This window comes from Sminthopsis crassicaudata, chromosome 3 (assembly GCF_048593235.1).
Source record: "Sminthopsis crassicaudata isolate SCR6 chromosome 3, ASM4859323v1, whole genome shotgun sequence".
Taxonomy (NCBI): domain Eukaryota; kingdom Metazoa; phylum Chordata; class Mammalia; order Dasyuromorphia; family Dasyuridae; genus Sminthopsis; species Sminthopsis crassicaudata.
Window position 1 is genome coordinate 513,637,520 of NC_133619.1, and position 24,670 is coordinate 513,662,189.

Below are 24,670 nucleotides of genomic sequence, written 5' to 3' on the forward strand. Positions count from 1 at the left end.
ACTGATGCTGAGTGAAATGAGCAGGACCAGGAGATCATTATATACTTCAACAAAAATATTATATGATGATCAATTCTGATGGACATGGCCCTCTTCAACAATGAGATGAACCAAATCAGTTCCAATAGTGCAGTAATGAACTAAACCAGCTACACCTAGCAAAAGAACTCTGGAAGATGACTATGAACCACTACATAGAATTCCCAATACCCCTATTTTTGATTTCCTTCACAGGCTAATTGTACACTATTTCAAAGTCTGATTCTTTTTGTACAGCAAAATAACTGTTTGGACATGTATACATATATAGTATTTAATTTATACTGTTATCATATGTAACATGGATTGGTCAACCTGCCATCTGGGGGAGGGAGGTGGGGGGAAGGAGGGGAAAAATTGAAACAAAAGGTTTGGCAGTTGTCAGTGCTGTAAAATTATCCATGCATATATCTTGTAAATAAAAAGGTACAATAAATAAATAAATAAATGAAAGGAATTATTTCCTTCCATCAATTTTTTTTCCCTTCCTTTTCCAAGCTGCTGACTCTCTCTTGCATACCTCTTATTTCTTTTCTCATTTCTTCGAATACCTTTTAAAGTCTTTCATGAGCACTTCCAAGAAGCCTCTTTAGGCTTGACACCAAATCATATCACCCTTTGAGATTTCCTTTGTGGGCATTAGTATTTTGATCTTCCTTGTCACCATAGTGGCATTCTGTGGTCAAGGTTCTTTTCTGTTTCTTGCTCATTTATTTTCTTTTGGTATTTCTTCTTTTTTACTTTTGTGATTGAGCTCTACTCAAGGAGTAAAGAGTGCACTATTCCAAGCTTTTTATGTTTCTCTGAACCTTGACATTGAGCACAGGGGTCCCTTGTATTTGCAGAGGGCAGCTTTACCTAATCTTTTCAGAAAATAGCCTGGTTTCCTAGAGTTTACCTTCTGATCCAGCACTTGAAATTGCCCCATTGATCCTCCTCTAATGAGCCTGGACAGAGGGTCTTAGTTGTTGATTTGCTGTGATTAAGACTCTCTCACTGGCTTTTCCAGAGTCTATCTCAGCTGGGCTGAACAACCTTTTCACCCCAGTGAGACTGACCTTTCTTGAAATTGTTTCAGTCTATTTTGAGCGGGAGAGTGGTTTTATTCTGTCAGATTTTGTTCAGAAGCTTACATGTGGTTTTTGAGGGAAACTGAGAGAGCTGGAGCAATTTTCTGGCTCTACTCTGCAATCTTGGCTTCACCTCTGGAAGTCCCCAGGAGTAAAATATTATCAGAGGGGAGATAGGCTCTAGGAAAAGAGATTTGTGTTTATTTTGTCTACAGGAACAGGGTAACAGATTCCTGAGAAATGGAAACTTAAGCAAAACTCAAGGCATGAAGGTAACAACTGCATAGCAGATATGATGTTAGTACAGAATTTGGGTTTTTGAGTAAATTTGCAAGCAAAAAAAAAAGTAATATTTTTCTTTCATATTATTATCATCCTCTTCATCATCATCATCTTCATCTTGTTCTCTTCTTCATATTCTAATATATTTTTATCCTCCTTCCCTTCTAAAGGCTTTCTTTGACCTTAAACTTTCTTATTGTCTCTTCTTTCCCCTTTATAATTAAACTATGCAAAGAATGGTCTCTCTGTGAAGCAGCTAGGTAGCTTTGTGAATAGAACACTGGTCCAAAGTCAGGAAGACCCATCTTCTTGAATTCAAATCTGTTCTAAGACATTTATTAGCTATGTGACCTTGAACAAGTCACTTAACCTTGTTTATGTCACTTTATTTATCTGCAAAATGAGCTGGAGAGGGAAATGATTGATCACTCCAGTATCTCTACTAAGAGAACTCCAAATGGTAATAAGAAAGAGTTGGATACCATGAAATAACAAAACCAACAAAATTTGTGGTATACTGATAGATTTGGAATTAGGAAGACCTGAATTTGAATCTAGCCTCAGACAATCTATAATCTTGATGACCTTTGACCCAGAGGACAAGTCACTTATCCTATTCTTTGGAGCATATAAAATGGGGACAATAATAACACATCCCCCATGGTTGTTGTGTTATTTTATTCTTTAGCACAGAGGATAAAATGAGATAATATTTGTTTAAAAATAATTGTAAAATGTAAAATACTGTAAAAAGCAGAGTTGGCACATAATAAGCACTTAATAAATACTTATTAAATCTAAAAATCCAGAGAATTAAAGTTATGCCTCCCCAAAATGACAATGGAGAGGCACCTGCTGAGCATGAGTATGCTATTTTGTAGTAGATATTAAAGAATTATTCAAGAGAAGTCTCCTAAAGGGTACCAGCAGAGAGATGTGTAATGAGAAAGAATATGGGATGGTAAGGCAGCCATAATCATAGAGAGCAGCCTATGTGCTTCTTTCTTGTGAATACTATAATCAATAAATCAGCAAGCATTTATTAAATACTTACTGTGCACCAAGCCCTAGACTAGGTGCTGGAGGTACAAGAAAAAAAAAAAAAAAAGAAAAGAAAAAGAAAAAAAAGTCTTGTCCTCAAGGAGTTAACTATCTTCTGGGGAGTCATCATGTACATATAAAAGCTTGTCAATAATATAGGGATTAGGGACTGAATTTCATTGTTGCAGAGAATCCCTTCATAAAGAAACTGCCTCTATTAATCTAGGTCAGCACTTTCTCTGCAATATATAGGCTTAGAGGCTAGAGAGACTAGAGTTCAGAAAGATTGAAAGTGATTTACTCAAAATTACATAACCAGTATGTCAGAAGCATGATTTAAATCCATAACTTCCTGGCTTTGAGGCAGGAAGGATAGTCACTATGCACCCTATTATATTGTCTCTCATGACCTGCTTAAAGACCTTAGCTTAAGAAGGTCTGGGTCTCCCTCTACATCCAAGGCCACCTCCAGTGATCTATATTTCCAGATCTATAGCTGAACCCAGATAGTTCTGGAGGAGAGAGTGAGACTCATGACCTTGCCCAGGTCCCCCTCACTTAAATAGAATTCACTTGCCTGTCATAGCATCATTATCTCCCTCATGTCAGGATCCTCTCTGTGAATGAAGGACAACAGTGGACTTGTATGGAGAGAGTCATCTGCATCCAGAAAGAGAATTGTTGGGAGTGAATGTGGATCACAAAATAATGTTTTCAATTTTTTTAATTTGCTTTTTTCTCATTTTTTCCCTTTTTGATTTGATTTTTTTGCGCAGCATAATTGTGGAAATATGTATAGAAGAAAGCACATGTTTAACATGTATTGGATTACTTGTTTTATAGAGGAGGGGGGAGAAAGGGAGAAAAATTTGGAACATAAGGTTTTGCAAGGGTAAATGTTGAAAACTATCTTCACATGTATTTTGAAAATAAAAAGCTATTTTTAAAAAAAAGAAAATGAAGGACAAACAACAATAACTGTCTCATATAAGCTATGCTCAAAATGAATAAAATTAAATTTTTTTCATGGGCAGTTAAATGTAATAGTGGATAGAGTGTCAGGCCTGGAGTCAGAAAAACTCATCTTCATGTTCCAATCCAGTCTCAGACACTTCCTAGGTTTGTGAGCCTGGGCAATTCACTTAACCCTGTTTGCCTCAGTTTCTCCATCTGCAAAATGAGCTGGAGAAGGAAATGACAAACTATTCAAGTATCTCTGCCAAGAAAATCCCAAATGGGGTCATGGAGTCAGCCATGACTGAAAAATGATTGAACAACAAATTTTTTATTTCTCTACTCAAGAAATCTAGTGGAAATTTCTTGTGAGACCTGTGCTGATTTATGGAAAGACATGGACAAGAAGTTCTGAGGTGAGAAGGCATGGTAGTTGTGTTTGATAGTCATTTTCAGAGTGACTAGAGCTATATGAACCAGATAAGAGATCCATAGCTTCCCCAAGGACCAGTGCAATGAATTTGCACATAGTGTAGTTGTTTTCAGTTATGTATGACTTTTTATGGCCCCTTTTCGGGTTTTCTTGGCAAACTTCAGTAGTTTGCCTTTTCTTTCTCCAGCTCATCTTTCAGATAAAGAAGCTGAGGCAGACTTTGCAGACCCCTGACTTGCCCAAAATCATAGAGCTAGTACATATCTGAAGTTGGATTTGAATCCTTGTCTTTTTGATTCTATCCAGTGTCACCTAGCTACCTTTACACATATAGGCACATAAGTGTTTCTTGAATTGAATTGATTTATTCAAAGTCACACATGAGATTACAACCTAGCTGGCTTGCTTGAAATTTACTCCCTCTTCACCTTGGTCTCTTAGCTTCCCAGGCTTCCTTCAAGGCTTAAATTAAATCCCACTTTTTTCTACCAACAATTCCTACTTTCTCCCAGTAGTGCCTAGAGATTTAGTCTCTAAGATTATCTTGATCTACTTTGTTTTTATTTTCTTTATGTTCTTAGTTATTTCCATATTCCAAAGACTATAAGTTCCTAAGATCTAAACAATTAAAAAAATATTAATTGCTTATAGATGAGCTGAACCAATAAATATCATAATTCTACTTAAATTAATCTACTAATTTAGTGCCATATCAATCAACTGCCAGAAATTAATTTATAGACCCAAAAAAAAAAAACAAAATTTATCTGGAAGAACAAAAGGTCAAGAATAACAAGGCAATTAATGAAAAAATATGAAGGAAGTTGGCAATAGCAGTGCCAAATTATATTGTAGCAATAATCATCAAAATAATCTGATACTGGCTAAAGAATAGAGAAGTAGTTCCATGGAATAAACATTGTAATTAATGACCATAGTAATTTAGTGTTTGATAAACTCGAAGATCCAAACTTTCCAGGCAAAAACTCATTATTTGAGAAAATCTGGGAAAATTGGAAAACAGTATGACAGAAACTAAGTATAGGCCAACATCTTACACATATCCTAAGATAAGGTCAAAATGGGAACATGATCTAGATATAAAGAGTGATACCATAAGGACATTATGGAATTTACCATTATGAACAGTTTACCTGTAAGAGCTATGGATAAGAGAAGAATTTGGAACCTAACAAGATAGCAAGAGCATTATAAAATGTAAAGTGAATAACTTTGATTTTATAAAATTAAAAAAACAATGTAACCAAGATTAGAAAGCAGAAAACTGACAAAACATTTTATAGCAAAATCTCTGATAAAGATCTCATTTCTCAAATATATATAGAGAACATATATATGCTCAAGTTTATAAGAATAAAAGTCATTCCCAATTGATAAATGATGAAAGGATATGAGCAGGCAGTTTTCAAACAAAGAAATCAAAGCTATAATTATATGAAAAAATGCTCTAAATCACTATTGATTAGAGAAATGCAATTAAAACAACTCTGAGGGGCCACCTCACACTTATCAGATTGGCTAATATGACAAAAAAAGGAAAATGATAAATATTGGAGGAAATGTGGGAAAATGGGACACTAATGCAAGGTTGCTAGAGTTGTGAACTGATCCAACCATTCAGGGGAGCAGAACTGTGACCAAAGGGCTAGAAAACTATGCATATCTTTGATCCAACAATATCACTACTAAATCTATATTCCAAATATGTGATGTTCTGTTTCTCTAAAATGTAGTCTTTCTCTTGGGGGCAGGTGTCTTGTAGAGCTTCTGGAGGCAGCCTTAGTTTCAGTTCAGTTCCAATAATCACCTCAAATTTAGCCAGGAGCAGTCCTTTACTGTCTCTTTCCAAATCTTATCTCTAGATCCTTTATTTTCTCCTTCAAGTCTTGTCTCCTTCACTTGGGACTTGGCTAGCTTTCTGTAGGCCTTCCTCTCTCTTTGGTTCCCCATGAGCTTTTGTCAGAATGTCGCCAGCCGGCATGAATGTTGAAGTGGCAATGAAATCTTGACTCCTCCTCCCTGAATCCTGGCTCCTTATATCCTCCCAGAGATTGGGCTTGTGGGTACTCCCTGGGCTTGTGGGAGCTCCTTAAAAATATGCTCTCTTAAAGGTGTGAAAGGTGTGAACTCTGAACTAGAGAATTGTTAAGCACCATGCTAAATTAGATAACTATATCCATTCCAGTGACTTAGCACCTTGTAAGAATCCTAACACAAAGAGATTTTAAAAGAGGGAAGGGGAAAAGAATTAATTTTACAAAAATATTTATAACATCTTTTTATGATGGCTAAGAATTGGAAATTAAGGGGATGTCCATCAATTGGGGGATGGCTGAAATATGATTTTGATGGAATAATATTGCATTGTAAAAAAATTACAAGGGAGGTGATGTCAGAAAAATCTAGGAAGATCTATATTAACTGATATAAACAAGTGAGGCAAACTAGGAAAACACTGTACATAGTAACAGCAATATTGTATGATGAACAACTGTGAAAAACATATATTCTCAGCAGTATAATGATCCAAGACAATCCCAAAGGACTTATGATGAAAAATATTATCTACCTTCACTGAAAAACTGATGTTTAAATACAAACCAAAACATAATCTCTCTGTGTGTCTTTTTCTTCCACAAAATGATTAATATGGAAATTTTTACATGATTGCACATGTATAACCTATATTGGGTTGCTTATTGCCTTAAGGAGAGGTATGGGAAGGAAGGAAAAAATTTGGAGTTCAAAACTTAAAAAAAAAAAGTTTAAAATTATTTTTTACATATAATTAGGAAAAGTGAAATATCAATATAAAAGAAATAAAGGAGTTTTAGAGCAGGGCCCAATTTTGCCTTCCTTTGTATCCCCAACACTTAGTGCCATGCACATTTAGTCCTTTTGGGGTAAATTTTTTTTGTATTTGTGTAGGAGTATATATGCCCATGTTTATAGATAACTATGTATATGTGTGTGTACACACACACATATACATTAACTATAGCCTTCTTTAGTTAGGGGAGAGGAGGGAGAAAATAAAGCAAAAAGTACACAGTAAAGAACAAATGAAAATTTACAAGGAAGCAAAGAAAAGCTTTGAAAAAATGTGTAGTATTTATTATATAGTTTTCTTGAAATGGAAATGTATTGTTTTATATTGAAACTTCTTTTATGCTCTACTATGGACATGGCAATGTTTTGTTTTGATTTTTTTTTTCTTTTCTCATTTTGTATTTAAATGTAACATAAACATTTTTTTAAAGTTAAAAATTAGCACTTAATAAATACTTCTTTCTTGACTGACTGATTCGCCTATTCCACCAATGGTTTTTAGAATCTGACATACATACATATATGCATATATATGCACATACATAAAACTAATATGTGTGTATGTATTTTTTTCCTATTTCTCCTCTTAGGACTGCCAGAGACCCCCAGAGGCCATTTAGTTTAACCCAAATCTGAACAGCTTATCTGTTTACCTGTCTCTGTTTAGAACTCACCCAACCAGGCTCAGTAAGTCTTTAAGCTTCCATTGAAGGTCTCCAGTGACAGGAAACTTACCACTTGTGGAGGTGGTGCATTCTATTGTTAGTTCTGGTTGTTAGGAATAACAATTGTTATTTGTAAAGAGTTTTTCACTACCAGTAATAACAAATACTTCTGGGAGAGGAAAAAAAAATCATCTTGTATGTTTCAAAATTAGAATTGATTGTCAAACATAGTCATTCCTTGCTTGGACAATCATAGGGTTTGAAAGAGTTGCTTAGATTTAAGTCAATTATTTATGAAACTTCCTTGGGCTTAGATCATGCTCCTTAGTGTTATAATTTTATTTCCATAAATGAAATTGCATCTCAGCCATTATTATCTCATCACCAGGAAACACATTTCTGATAAACACCATAATCCAATCTGACTGCCCTTATTAGGAAGACATTGTGCCAGGTGCTGTGATCTCAGGGCTGTCTTCTCCTTAGAATACCTACAGCAATTTTGAGCTGTATCCAAATGGAATGAGCTACATGTTCCCATCACTGGAGGGCTTTCAACAGAGGCTATAAAATGTCATAATATTTAGAGCTCTCATAATAATGAGGGAGCTTAGAGATCATCTGTTATAACACTTTATTTTACAGATGAGGAAACAGACTTAGGGAAGAAAAGTAACAGAGACAAAAGTAACAGTCACATCATAAGGAGTTCACTCAAAATGCTGAAAGTCTTTTACCAATATAGGGGTACTCTGAAGCACATAGGTTGTCCATAAGTTATCCTTCATTTCCTTTTATGATCCTAAATCTCTTTAAGTTATATCTTTTATACCCTCTACATATCACTTCATTTCCCTTTGGGTCATTTACAATTGCTATTCTTTGGCTATTGGTAGGTCTTATTAGCTGTCAACTGGACCAGAATTAAACTCTTAACTATAAGTGGCTAGAACTACACAAAGCAGGCTAGAGAAAGTAGAATCAAGACACAAAGAGAAGTTTAATTAATTTCAGAGTAAGAAAAATAGCATTTATAAATGGAAATCCCTTCATCCTAAAAAAACAAGGTTTAACATGGTGGACCAAAGGCAGGTTTATATACTGCAAATGGGATGGATTATTATGTAATCATTTTTAGATCTTGAGTTACTGTTCCCCCAGATTCTGTGAGAACAATATTGTTTCAAGTCTTTAGGGGAGGGGGCTGTGGTAACTCCAGAGGGCATAGAACCAGAGTTCTGCAGTGGAAACAGCAGTGCAGTACCTGTCAATGACAAGGAACAGGGATTGTGAACATGTGATGGATGGTCCTGGGAAACAAGGAGAGCTAAATCCCTCAGTGAACACCTGGTGCTAGTCCAAGCAATATACTTTGCCAGAGGGTGATATCATCCCAAGCGCGAAGGATTTTTGTTATGCCAAACTCAGGACACAGCAAGCTTTCTGGGCTGAACACTGAGAAACAGAGTATCTGCAAAATATCTGTCAAAGCCATAGCCAGGTAGTATCACTGGAAGAACACTGATATTGAAAGAAAAGATTCTTTGTTTCTGGGAGCAATTTGGAATCTTTAAAGGTGCTTAAAATTTCTCAAAATTGATCTAGTCTACTCTCTTCCTCCCAATCTTTTTTTTTTTTTTTTTTTGCCATGCTCATTGTCCATCCACCTTGAGATGTAATGATGGAATCGTTTATCTTTCTCAACTTTCTGGGAAAGTATAACAGTAATTTTAAGTTGCTTAAAATATGAATGTGGTTAAAATTTAAATCAGTGCTTAGGAGAGTTTATAGTTATCCATCTAGTTGCATGCAGTTTTCTGGTTTTTTTCCAATGTGGATCCTATAGTATTTCTAGGCTTGTTGCAATCAACTCAATGTTAAAAAGAGAGGAAAACTATTTGGTACTGGCTAAAAATGGGGAGATTGCTCAGTGAAGAGATTAAGTAGAAAATATACAGAAGCAAGTGAATATAGTGGTGCATGTTCAATGATCCCAATGATTCCAACAGCTAGGGAAAAGTTCATAATTTAACAAAAACTACTCAGAAAATAAAAAAGAAGGCAAGTAGAAATTGTGTACAGTCCAACATCTTATGCCATATATCAAGATAAGTTCCAAATGGATAAGATATAAAATGTCATGTCATAAATAAATTAAAGGAATAAAGATTAATTTTCATTACTATTATAAAAAAATTCATGACCAGAGAAGGGATAGAGAGAATAAAATGGACAACTTTTGTCAATACAATTGAATAGATTTGTGGCAAAAATATCAGTGCAGTGAAAATTAGAGTGGAAAATTTGAGGTTAACTGATAGCAGGGGAGGGGGGTACTTTGCAATACATTTCTCTGATAAAGTTCTGAAATATATAAGATATTTAAAGAAATTATTAAACTATGTAAGAATGACAGCCATTCCTTAATAGACAAAGTCAAAGAATAAAACAAACAAACAAACAAAAAAAACAACAGTTCTCAATAAAAGATTGATTTATCATGGTATTAAAAAAATAAAATCTATTGGTATTATACAATACTATGCATGTATTTTATGCATTTCTGAGTTTCTAAATTTTTTTTCTGTATCATTTCCTGGCCTTCATATGCCATCTGCAGTTTCTGCAAAATTCCCCAAAAATTCCTTTTAAATTTCTTATCCTTATCCATTTTATAGCAAAACTGTGATGGAGAAAGTTGTGATATGGAAGGGATAATTGTAATAACATTGAATTTATTATATGCCTTTTCAAAAAAGTAAACTATGTAATAGAGATCTGTTTCCATCCCTACTGATATTTTCCTGTTGTATTTTGTATACGGAAATGTTCTTGGGAGGAGTGCTCATTAAATTAAGAACAAGAAATAAGATTTTTCCTTTCCTGAGAATTATAAATTAATAAGCTTTATTTAATCCAAACTTAAATAATCATTTATTAATTGCCTATTCTATGCAGTCCTTGTGCTCAGCATTAAGGATGTTACCTTTTTCAAAATTTCTATTTCATTTTATTTTAGGTCTGCATTTTCTCCATCTCCCTGATTCTTCCACACCCACTCCAAGATGTGGAGAGAGCAAGAAAAACAAAATCCTTTATAGACATGAATAGTCAAGCAAAAAAAAAAAAAAATCCCACATTGGCCTTGTAATATCTATATGGGTAAACACCCAAATAAATTATCTACAAATATGTGTATTTAGATATGTATATTTGTGTATATATACATGTGTGTGTATCTATGTACATATATATTAGCCAGTAATCTGTACTCTTGGTCCATCACTTCTTTAACTGAAGATGGGTAGCATATTTCATCTATAAGTTGAGGAAATTCCCTAATAAGGAGTTATATAAATAGCAATGCTAAAAATCTTCTGAATGTGGTAGGAACAAAGGAGAGATCCAGGCAATGTGTTTCAGGAAAACTAGGGGATAAAGAGGTTACTTACCCATGGGGAAAATCATGCAAGAATTCATGGAAAATGAGGTATTTAAAGTGAATGCTGGAAGGAAGGAATTGAACAGCCAGTGACAGGATGGCTGTACAGTGGAGTGAGGAAGAGAGAGCTATTTGTTCCATTGGACATGCAAAATTATAAATCACAGAGAATTATAGACTTTAAAGCCAGAAGAGACCTTGGAAATCATCTGATTCAATTCATTTTATAAATGAGAAACTGAGACCTAACAAGGTTAAGTGCTTTTGCCAAGATCCATTAACAAATGCTTCTTGAGGGAAAATATAGAGATGAAATTAGGGCGGATCCCTCGGTTTGTCTAGAACAAAGACTGTGTAAAAGTGAGTCCTGTGAAGCAGGAAAGGTAGGTAGGACTGAGCTAATAATAAAGGACTTTAAATGCCAGGGAAAAGAATTTGTATTTTTCTCTAGGGAGGAATGGGGAGTCAGTAAAGCTTTAATTGTGACTATGAGGAGATTGCATTACTGTGTGTAAGGAAGATGTTAGAAGAGAGAACATGGAGTCTTAAAGCTGGAAGAAATGTTAGAATATTCATTTTCTATTGGTAATAACTGATCTTTATATGACATTTTAAAGTATGCAACGGCATTATAAAAATCTGATGAGGTAGGTACTCCAGCTTTTATCATTTATATTTTATATATGAAGAAACAGAGTCTTAGAGTGATTAAGTGCCCAGCCACTATTATGGGATTTGAAATAACTAGAAAAATATATTGTCCCTCATTTTTAATGATATAAAAAACTCCAAACATACTTTTGTCCTTTTTTATTTGATTCTAAATATATAGTTTGCATTTTATATAATTGGTTAACAAGCATTAAATGGATTGTAGTTTGCCAGACACTGTGTTTAGATAGAAATGTAGCAACACTGAATACATAAGGCATTTTCAAAACAGAACTGGAAGGAACTGGGGAATATAGACTGTGAAAACTGGTGGTAGAAGAGTGGGGAACCTTTTTTTAATTAAAGCTTTTTATTTTCAAAACATCTGCATGACTAATTTTTCAACATTGACCTCTGAAAAACCTTATGTTCCAAATTTTCCCCTCCTTCCTCCCATGCTCTCCTCTAGAGGGCAGGTAATCCAATATATGTTAAACATGTTAAAATGTTGAATCCAATATATGTATACATATTTATACCATTATCTTGATGCACAAGAAAAATCAGATCAAAAAAAAAAGAGAGAGAAAATAAAAACTAAACAACAGCAAAAAGAGTAAAAATGCTATGTTGTGTCCGAGGGTAGGGAACCTTAAAACACAGAAGATTATAGGGTGCATTACAGTGGGAGAGGCTGGAGCCTTGAACAACAATTAGAAAGTTTCAAGAAAGAGAAAGGAGGTGAGATGTGGGATGTGGGAAAGAGGTTAATCTGAGAGATATTTTGCAGGGGGGAAATGGACAGGACCTGTTGACAGAAACAGGCTACAGGCTTCATTTATTAGACAGTGTCAGATCTAGGCCTCCAGTGGGAGTCTTTCAACATATTAATAAGCCAGGGGATTCTGGTAAGGGGGAATGAGATAGTAAGAGAGAAACTCTCCCTCCTGCAGAAAAACTGCAGATTCATTTTGCAGATTAATTGTAAACCCCAAGATCTGAACCAATCTTTTTTTTTTTTTTTTTTTTTTTTTTTTTTTTTTTTAAAGGGCATTGGCTGCAATTGACTCAATGGGTTTGCTGGCGTGGAATCTTCCCCGTTGTCAGAGAAAAATGAGTGAATACATTTTTTAAAAGTTGCCTGGCTGGCTTTAAATTGTGAGGTCCCTGGCAGTCAGCTTTCATTTTACATCAATCATGTCATAATTAAAATGGAGAGTGGCTGCTCTGCACGAAGGCAAACGTGAGCTGAATTTTACCTGTTTCTTCTCAACATGGAAAGGGTGACTAAAGCAGAAAACTCCTGGAAGCTGGTGGTGGGGCTTAGAATCTTGGATCACAGAATTTTGGAGATGGAAGAGGCCTTAAAACAGAAACTGTTAGAGACAGAAGGAGCCTTAGAATAAAAAACTTTAGATAGGAATGAGATTGTGGAATGCAAGATACAAACTGTTAAAACAAAAAATGTGAAATGACTCTTAATATACAGGATATAGAATGTTCAATCTTCAAAATTATCTATGAATGAAAAAGCATAACTGACTGAGGGATAAGCACTGGGGATACACAGAAAATTCTAGATAGTCCCTACTCTCAACAAGCTTATACTCTATCTGGGAGACAAAACACATCAATTAGTCTATTAGTAATGATTAACACTAATCTGGCTAAGAAATAAGTAGTCAATTGATGGAATAAGTTAGACTGACAAGATACAATAATCAGTGACTATAGTAATCTAGTGTTTGATAAACCCAAAGACTAGCACTGTACTAGGTAATAGGGATACAAGTGGAAACAAAGTTAAACCGTGTATGTGTATATACATATTTAAGGAGATACATTAAAATATAAATAGATATAAATGTATACAAAAATGCACACAGATATTTATAGGTACAGTGAAGAGAGTGAGTGCTTAATCTTTTTTTTATTTATTTAAACTGTTGGTGTAATTTTTATAATTATAACATTTTCTTTGACAGTACATATTCATAGATAATTTTTTTTTTTTTTTTACAACATTATCCCTTGTACTCCATTCTGTTCCAAATTTTTCCCCTCCTTCCCTCCACCTCCTCCCCTAGATGGCAGGCATTCCCATACATATTAAATATTTTATAGTATATCCTAGGTACAATATATATGTGCAGAACCGAATTTTGTTGTTGTTGTTGTTGCAAAGGAAGAATTGTATTCAGAAGCTAAAGATAATCTGGGAAGAAAAACTAAACTAAACAGTGCTCACAGTTTATACCCATTTCCCAGTGTTCCTTTTCTGGATGTAGCTGATTCTGTCCATCACTGATCAACTGGAATTGGATTAGCTCTTCTCTATGTTGAAGATATCCACTTCCATCAGAATGCATCCTCATACAGTATCATTGTTGAAGTGTATAATGATCTTCTGGTTCTGCTCGTTTCACTTAGCATCAGTTGATGTAAGTCTCTCCAAGCCTCTCTATATTCCTCCTGTGGGTCATTTCTTACAGAACAATAATATTCCATAACATTCATATACCATAATTTACCCAAGCATTCTCCAATTGATGGACATCCATTCATCTTCCAGTTTCTAGCCACTATGAAAAGGGCTGCCACAAACATTTTGTCACATACAGGTCCCTTTCCCTTCTTTAATATTTCCTTGGGATTTAAGCCCAGGAGTAGCACTGATGGATCAAAGGGTATGCACATTTTGATAACTTTTTGGGCATAATTCCAGATTGCTCTCCAGAATGGTTGGATTCTTTCACAACTCCACCAACAATGCATCAGTGTCCCAGTTTTCCCACATCCCCTCCAACATTCATCATTATTTGTTCCTGTCATCTTAGCCAATCTGACAGGTGTGTAATGATATCTCAGAGTTGTCTTAATTTGCATTTCTCTGATCAATAGTGATTTGGAATACTCTTTCATTTGAGTGGAAATAGTTTCAATTTCATCATCTGAAAATTGTCTGTTCATATCCTTTGACCATTTATCAATTGGAGAATGGCTTGATTTCTTATAAATTAAAGTCAATTATCTGTATATTTTGGAGATGAGGCCTTTATCAGAACTTTTACTTTTAAAAATATTTTCCCAATTTGTTACTTCCCTTCTAATCTTGTTTGCATTAGTTTTGTTTGTGCAGAAACTTTTTAATTTGGTGTAATCAAAATGTTCTATTTTGTGATCAATAATGGTCTCTAGTTCTCTCTTGGACACAAACTCCTTCCTCCTCCACAAGTCTGAGAGGTAAACCATCCCATGTTCCTCCAATTTATTTATGATTTCGTTCTTTATGCCTAAATCTTGGACCCATTTTGATCTTATCTTAGTATGTGGTGTTAAATGTGGGTCCATGCCTAGTTTCTGCCATACTAATTTCCAGTTTTCCCAGCAGTTTTTGTCAAATAATGAATTCTTATCCCAAAAGTTGGGATGTTTGGGTTTGTCAAACCCTAGATTGCTATTTTTATTCACTATCTTGCCCTGTAAACCTAACCTATGCCACTGATCAACTAGTCTATTTCTTAGCCAATACCAAATGGTTTTGGTGACTATTGCTTTATAATATAGTTCTAGATCAGGTACAGCTAGACCACCTTCATTTCATTTTTTTTTTCATTACTTCCCTTGAAATTCTCGACCTTTTGTTGTTCCATATGAATTTTGTTGTTATTTTTTCTAGGTCATTAAAATAGTTTCTTGGGAACCTGATTGGTATAGCACTAAATAAATAGGTTAGTTTAGGGAGTATTGTCATCTTGATTATATTCGCTCAGCCTATCCAAGAGCACTTAATGTCTTTCCAATTATTTAAATCTGACTTTATTTTTGTGGCAAGTGTTTTGTAGTTTTTCTCATATAATTCCTGACTTTCCTTTTGTATATATATTCCCAAATATTTTATACTATCAACCGTTATTTTGAATGGAATTTCTCTTTGTATCTCTTGCTGTTGGATTGTGTTGGTAATGTATAAAAATGCTGAGGATTTATGTGGATTTATTTTGTATCCTGCAACTTTGCTAAAATTCTGAATTATTTCTAATAGCTTTTTAGTGGAGTCTTTGGGGTTCTCTAAGTATACCATCATGTCATCGAGTGAGTGCTTAATCTAGATTCAATAGACACTTACTAGCTGTATGACCCTTCATTTAACTTCCAATTGTTATGTGTAAAGTGGGACTAATAAAAGAACTTTCCTCCCAGGGTTGTTATGAGTCAAAGGATAATAATTATAAAGTTCTTAGCACATGGCAAGCACTATATAAAGTTTTGTTATTATATGTGATTATATATGTATATATACACATATACATACACACATACATTCACAAACAACAAATACATGAGATTTCAAAACTGAACTGAAAAGAACTATAGAACATAGATTGACAAAAGTGGTAGAAGTGGAAACATCTTATCTATGTTGTTGTTCAGTTATTTAGCTGTGTATGACTCTTTGTGATTCCATAGATCAAAGAACACCAATATTGTTCGTGGGTTTGTTTTTGGTTTTTTTTTTGGCAAAGAAATTGGAATGGTTCACCATTTCCTTATCCAGTACATTAAATCAAACAGGGTTAAATGACTTGCCCAGGGTTACACAGCTAAGTGTCTAAGATCAAATTTGAACTCAGGCTTTTCTGACTCTAGGCTCAATACTACATCCATCTGTCTGCCTTAATTTATCTATATACCCAAATATCTATCTAAATATATGTATGTATATGTATTATATATAATGTCACAGTGTATATGTATATACACATGAAACCACATCTATGTGTGTATGTGTGTGTGTATATATATGTATGTATATATATATACATACACACACACACACACACACACACACACACACATATATGTATGTGCACTATGTGTACTCTTACTGAAGAGGGCAATGCTGTATCAGGTTGGTGGTATTGAATAAGCTATTAATCAACCCCCTAAGAAAAAATCTCCAGGGTCAGATGGATTTATAAGTGAATTCTACCAAACATTTAAAGAACAATTAATTCCAATATTATACAAACTATTTGGAGAAATTGAGTACTATCAAATTGCTTTTTTGACACAGATATGGTGCTGATACCTAAACCTGGAAAAATCAAAACAGAGAAAGAAAATTTTAGAACAAATTCCTTTATGAATATTGATGCAAAAATATTAAATAAAAATATTAGCAAAGAGATTACAGCAACTTATCACTAGGATAACACACTATGGCCAAGTAGGATTTCTATCAGGAACATAGGGCTGTTTCAATATCAGGAAAGCTATTAACAAAATTATACATCAAAAACCAAACTAACAGAAATCATGTGATTATATTAAATGCATTTGACAAAATATAACACTTATTCCTATTAAAAAGCACTAGAGAGCAAAGAAATAAATGGAGTTTTCCTTAAAATCATCAGTAGCATCTACCTAAAAGCGTCAGCAAGTATCATATGTAATGGAGATAAACTAGAAGTCCTCCCAGTAAGATCAGGGATGAAACAAGGCTGCCCACTGCCACCATTACTATTCAATATTGCATTAGAAATGTCAGATTTAGCAATAAGAGAAGAAAAAGAAATGGAAGGAATTAGAATAGGTAATGAGGAAACAAAATTATCATTTTTTGCAGATGATATGATGGTATACTTAGAGAATCCTAGAAACTCAACTAAAAAACTACTAGAAACAATTAACAATTTTAACAAAGTTGCAGAATATAAAAAAATGCACATAAATCATCAGCATTTCTATATATTCCAAAATTCAGCAGCAAGAGATAAAGAGAAAATTCCATTTAAAATAACTGTAGATAATATAAAATATTTGGGAGTCAACCTGTCAAGATAAAGCCAGGGACTATATGAACAAATTACAAAACACTTTCCACACAAATAAAATTAGATCCAAACAACTGGAAGAAAATCAAGTGCTCATGGGTAGACTGAACTAATATAATAAAAATTACATTTCTATCTAAATTAATTTACTTATTCAGTGCCAAACCAATGAAAATGACAAGAAATTACTTTATAGAGCTAGAAAAAAAATAATAACAAAGTACATTTGGAAGAACAAAAAATCAAGAATTTCAAAGGAATTAATGAAAAAAAAATGTAATTGATGATGGCCTAGTTTTACCAGATTTAAAACTATATTATAAAGCAGTAGTCATCAAAATCATTTGGTGCTGGCTTAGAAATAAGTAGCCAATTGATGGAATAAGTTAGATTCACAAGATACAATAGTCAATGACTATAGTAATCTAGTGTTTGATAAACCCAAAGACTCCAGCTTCTGGGAAAAGACTCATATTTGGCAAAAATTAATGGGAAATTGGAAAATTGGATGGCAGAAATTAGGCATTAACCAATACCTAACACTCTATACCAAGATAAGGTATAATGGGTTCATGATTTAGACACAAAAGATAATACTATAAGCAAATTAGGAGAACAAGGAATAGTCTACCTCTCAGATCTATGGAGAAGGAAGGAATTTATGACCAAAGAACTAGAAAACATTATGAAATGCAAAATGGATAATTATGGTTATATTAAATTTAAAAGGTTTTGTACAAACAAAACCAATGCAGCCAAGATTAGAAGGGAAGCAGAAAACTGGGGGAGGGGAGAGGGGATTTACTTCCAAGAGTTCTGATAAATAAGTTATGCTATATAAATGTAATGGAATATTATTGCTCACTAAGAAATGATAAGTAGGCTTGTCAAGGTCTGGGCTAGCTCCTCTGAAGGGCTCAGAATAAGTCCTTGCCCCATGTTGTGGTTGCCAAAATGTAAAGTCCTGTCATCTCTCAATTGTAATCCTTCTCTGGGATGAGGTCTCTTTTCTGTATAATCTTTTCTCTGTGAGCAGGTTTCTTGGGAGCTCTGAATCTCCTCCATCTCTTGTCCTTCTCCAATCCAAACTGCTCCTCTAGGCTGCAGTCCCAACTCTGGCCCAGACTAGACTAACTCCTTGCTCAATGTTGTCTTCTTTTATCCTCCCAGAGAATGGGTGTGAGAGAACTCAAGGGCTTGTGGGAAAATTACTTCAATGAATGAACTTGTTCCTTTTAAAAGTTGTGTAAACTTTTTTTCATATGTAAACTCCTCCTCAGAAGTTCAAAGGGGTAAACTCCTCTTAAAGGCCAGAACCAAAGGTGTGAACTAAAGAATTGTTAAGTGTCCACTTAGCACTTAGTAAGAACCTAACATAAGCTGATTTCAGAAAGACTTGGAGAAACTCACATGAACTGATGCTAAGAGAAGTGAGTAGAACCAACAGAACATTGTACACAGCAACAAGATTATATGATAAACAACTGTAATGGACTTGATTCTTTTCAACAATGAGGTGATTCAGGCCAATTTCAATAGATTTGTGAGGGAGAGTCATCTGCATTCAGAAAGAGGACTATAGGAACTGAATGTGGATCAAAACATAATATTTTCACCTTTTTCTTGTTGTTATTTGCTTGCTTGTTTCGTTCTTTCTCATTTTTTCCTCCTTTTTTGATCTGATTTTTCTTGTGTGGCATGATAAATGTGGAAATATATAGAAGAATTGCACATATTTGACCTATAATGGATTGCTTGCTATCAAGGGTAGGAGGATGGGGAAGAGAGAGAAAATTTTTAGAACACGAGGTTTTGCAGGGGTGAATGTTAAAAACTCCATGTATTTTGATTGAATATTTTTTCTTTTTTTTTTTGCTGAGACAATTGGGATTAAGTGACTTGCCCAGGATCACACAGCCAGGAACTGTTAAGTATCTGAACTCAAGTCTTCCTGACTTCAAGGCTAGTGCTCTATCCATTGCACCACCTAGCTGCCCATTTCCATATATTTTGAAAAATAAAAACTATCATTATTTTTTAAATAAATAAATAAATTGGACCGTTTAAAAAAAAAAAAAAACCAAAAAAAAACAGTCCCTGTCTTCAAGGAACTTGAAATCTAATGAGACAGACAGCAAATAAACAAGTATACATAAACAAGCTATATACAGGATAAATAGGAAATAATTAACAGAACAAAAGGACTGAAAGAATGAAGAACAGCCTGGGTAGTTTCACCAAATGGAGGCTCTGGAAGGAATTCACTAATGAGTATAGGACATAGCCTTAGAGAAGGATGTTGCAGATTGGGAAAGGGCCCAGGACAGGAAAGTTCATGGATGAGATAAGATTGTTTGGAAGTCCAGGAATAGGGAATTGAAGTATAATGATTCAGGAAGAGTAATCACTGCTTCTCTTGAGCTCAAGTCAATGTGTCAGTTCTAAACCTGGCCCACTGAGTGAGACTTAAATGTCTTTCAAGATCCCACTCCAGAATATGTCCAAAAAACTATCTTTAGTGACATAGTATTGAGAAAATACTACTGTGGAACTGCCTATGTCAAACTCTTTTGTGGTGAAACTCCACCTGAGCCTCTGTCATGTTCATCTACCCATACCAATAGAAGCATCTTCTTTCCAAGCCTAGGATGGAAGCTGGTAACTGTAACTCATGAATGTAGGTCAGGGATTGTCAGAGCCTTTCAGGTCATGTGACTTACAAGACAAGACCCCTCCCTCACCACTCCCTACAGTTTGCAAGTTTGATTACACCACCTGAACTACAAGTTTACAGGATCCTATTTAGCCCCAAGTGCTGCAGAAATTTAAAAAAAAAAAAAGACAGAAGTTTGCTTAAGCGGGGACAGCTTTATGCCCCAAGAGAATTCAGCCAGAGAATTGGGGCAGGACACATATGTGTGACTATATTCTACTCCACTAAGCCTGAGGAAAAATGTTCAGCATCTATCTTGGTCCACTTCCATCCCTCCCATAAGCCAGTTGGAACATAGATTTAGGTTTGTGAAGATGAAGTGCCTATCATAGGAAGAAGGAGCTGAGATAGGCTTAAGATATAGCTTCTTGGAAGCCATCATCAAAGGGGAGGGAGTCAGAAAATGAGCAATAGAAGGGGAAGTGAACATAAGGGCAAAAAAGAATGAAATAATCAAAGACCTCAGAAGAAAGAAAGCTAAATTTAAAATTTTAGATATAAATGGATAAACCAACAAAGGAAAAATGGCCTTTAGATAAAATGAATGAGCAGGTATCCATGAATAAATATTGCAAGACAGAAAAATGAATCAACACCTAATAAGACAAAATGCCCTGTATATCCCCAAAAGAACATGGAAGTAATGTTCCTGAATGGGTTAATAGAGAAATAAAACTTATGAAGCAGTATTTATGGTCTGAATAGCAGAAATAATTAGCAGAAAAGAAAAAAAAAAAAAAAAAAAAAAGCAAAAACCTACTCTGCAAACTCCAATAGATATGGTGGTTAAATTTAACAATGCCATCAACAAATTCTGCAGATGACTAAGAGAAAATCCTTTAGATAATCAGGTCATTAGAACAACAGGAAATTATTCTGCACCCATAAGAAATTACAGGGTGGAATGTAATAATGAGTTCCAATAGATCAAGATGCAACTCAAGGTAACTGCAATGTGAACCTATTATTGTTTGTTTTTTTTTTTTTGTTTGTTTTTGTTTTTGTTTTTAAAGGACATTTATTTATTTATTTAGTTAGTTAGTTTTTTTGTGGGGGGGTATTTTTTTTTTTTTGTTTTGATAATCATATCATTATTTGAAATTAATCTAAGGGGAAAATCTTTTTTTTTTTTTTTTTTTTTTTTTTTTTGCTTTTTATTTACAAGGTATATGCATGGGTAATTTTTCAGCATTGACAATTGCAAAACCTTTTGTTCCAATTTCTCCCCTCCTTCCCCCCCCCAAATGGCAGGTTGACCAATACATGTTAAATATGTTAAAGTTGGAGGGGCTGTGGGAAAACTGGGACACTGATGCATTGTTGGTGGAGTTGTGAAAGAATCCAACCATTCTGGAGAGCAATCTGGAATTATGCCCCAAAAGTTATCAAAATGTGCATACCCTTTGACCCAGCCATACTACTACTGGGCTTATACCCCAAGGAACTACTAAAGAAGGGAAAGGGTCCTGTATGTGCCAAAATGTTTGTGGCAGCCCTTTTCATAGTGGCTAGAAGCTGGAAGATGAATGGATGTCCATCAATTGGAGAATGGTTGGGTAAACTATGGTATATGAATGTTATGGAATATTATTGTTCTATAAGAAATGACCAACAGGAGAAATACAGAGAGGATTGGAGAGACTTACATCAACTGATGCTAAGTGAAACGAGCAGAACCAGAAGATCATTATACACTTCAACAATGATACTGTACAAGGATGTATGCTGATGGAAGTGGATATCTTCAACATAGAGAAGAGCTAATCCAATTGCAATTGATTAATGATGGACAGAACCAGCTACATCCAGAAAAGGAACACTGGGAAATGAATGTAAACTGTTATTTTTACCTTCTGAATCCAATTCTTCCTGTGCAACAAAAAATTCGGTTCTACACACATATATTGTATCTAGAATATACTGTAATATATTTAACATATATAAGACTGCTTGCCATCTGGGGGAGGGGGTTGGGGGAGGAAGGGAAAAAATCTGAATAGAAGTAAGTGCAAGGGATAATATTGTAAAAAATTACCCATGCATATGTACTGTCAAAAAAATGTTATAATTATAAAATAAAATAAAAAAATAAAATAAAATAAAATAAAAAAAGAAAAAAAGAAAAAAAGAAAAAAGAAAATAAAAAAAACATAAAAAAAATATGTTAAAGTATAAGTTAAAAACAATATATGCATGCATGTCCATACAGTTATTTTGCTGTACAAAAAGAATTGGACTTTCAAATAATGTGCAATTAACCTGTGAAGAAAATAAAAAATACAGGCAGACAAAAATAGAGGGATTGGGAATTCTATGAAATGGTTCATACTCATTTCCCAGAGTTTTTTTTTTTACTAGGTGTAGCTGGTTCAATTCACTATTGCTCTATTGGAACTGATTTGGTTCATTTCATTGTTGAAGAGGGCCACATCCATCAGAATTGATCATCATATAGTATTGTTGTTGAAGTATATAATGATCTCCTGGTCCTGCTCATTTCACTCAGAGTCAGTTCATGTAAGTCTCTCCAGGCCTTTCTGAAATTGACCTGTTGGTCATTTTTTATAGAACAATAATATTTCATAATATTCATATATCATAGTTTATTCAGCCATTTTCCTATTCATGGGCATCCACTCAGTTTTCAGTTTCTGGCCACTACAAAGAGGGCTGCCACAAACATTCTTGAACGTACAGGTCTCTTTCCTTTTTTTAAGAGTTCTTTGGGATATAAGCCCAGTAGTAGCACTGCTGGATCAAAGGGTATGCACAGTCTGATAACTTTTTGACCTTAGTTCCAAATCACTCTCCAAAATGGCTGGATGAATTCACAATTCCACCAACAATGTATTAGTGTCCCTGTTTTCCCACATCTCCTCCAACATTCTGCATTATCTTTCGCTGTCATTCTAGCCAATCTGACAGGTGTGTAGTGATATCTCAGAGTTGTTTTAATTTGCATTTCTCTGATTAATAATGACTTGGAGCATCTTTTCATATGGCTAGAAATAGTTTCAATTTCTTCGTCTGAGAATTGTCTGCTCATATCCTTTAACCACTTATCAATTGGATAATGGCTTGATTTCTTATAAATTAGAGTCAATTCTCTATATATTTTAGAAATGAGGCCTTTATCAGAACCTTTAACTGTAAAAATGTTTTCCCAGTTTATTGTTTCCCTTCTAATCTTGTCTGCATTAGTTTTGTTTGTACAAAAACTTTTTAATTTGATGTAATCAAAATTTTCTATTTTGTGATCAATAATGATCTCTAATTTTTCTTTGGTCATATTATTTGTGTTTTGTAGTTTTGCTCATATAGTTCCTGATTTTTCCTTGGCAGATAGATTCCTAAATATTTTATACTATCAGTAGTTACTTTAAATGGAATTTCTCTTTGTAACTCTGTTAGATTTTGTTAGTGATATATAAGAATGCTGATGACTTATGTGGGTTTATTTTGTAACCTGTAACTTTTCTAAAGGTGTGGATTATTTCTAAAAGCTTTTTAGTAGAATCGCTGGGGTTCTCTAAGTATTCCATCATATCGTCAGCAAAGAGTGATAATTTTGTTTCCTCATTACCTACTCTAATTCCTTTAATCTCTTTCTCAACTCTTATTGCTAAGGCAAGCATTTCTAATACAATATTGAATAATAATGGTGATGGTGGGCAACCTTGTTTCACTCCTGATCTTATTGGGAATGGTTCCAGTTTATCCCCATTACATATGATGCTTACTGATGGTTTTAAATAGATGCTACTGATTATTTTAAGGAAAAGTCCATTTATTCCTATACTCTCAAGTGTTTTTTATAAGAATGGATGTTGGATTTTATCAAATGCTTTTTTTGCATCTATTGAGATGATCATATGGTTTTTGTTAATTTGATTATTGATATGGTCAATTATACTAATAGTTTTCTTTTTTAAATTAATTTTATAATTATAATTTTTGACAGTACATATGCATGAGTAATTTTTTTTATAACATTATCCCTTGTATTCATTTTTCCAAATTTTCCCCTCCCTCCCTCTACTCCCTTCCCTAGATGACAGGCAATCCCATACGTATTAAATGTGTTACAATATAACCTAAATACAATATATCTATGTAAATCCAATTTTCTTATTGCACAGTAAGAATTGGATTCCGAAGGTATAAGTAACTTGGGTAGAAAGACAGTAGTGCAAACAGTTTACATTCAATCCCCCAGTGTTCCTTTTCTGGGTGTAGCTGTTTCTGTCCATCACTGATCAACTGGAATTGGATTAGCTCTTCTCTATGTTGAAGATATCCATTTCCATCAGAATATATCTTCATAAAGTATTGTTGTTGAAGTGTATAGTGATCTCCTGGTTCTGCTCATTTCACTCAGCATCAGTTTATGTAAGTCTCTCCAAACTCTCTGTATTCATCCTGCTGGTCATTTCTTACAGAGCAATAATATTCCATAATGTTCATATACCATAATTTACCCAAGCATTCTCCAATTGATGGACATCTATTCATTTTCCAGTTTCTAGCCACTACAAAAAGAGCTGTCACAAACATTTTGGCACATACCGATCCCTTTCCCCTCTTTAGTATTTTTTTGGGATATAAGCCCAGTAGTAGCACTGCTAGATCAAAGGGTATGCACAGTTTGATAACTTTTTGGCCATTGTTCCAAATTGCTCTCCAGAATGGC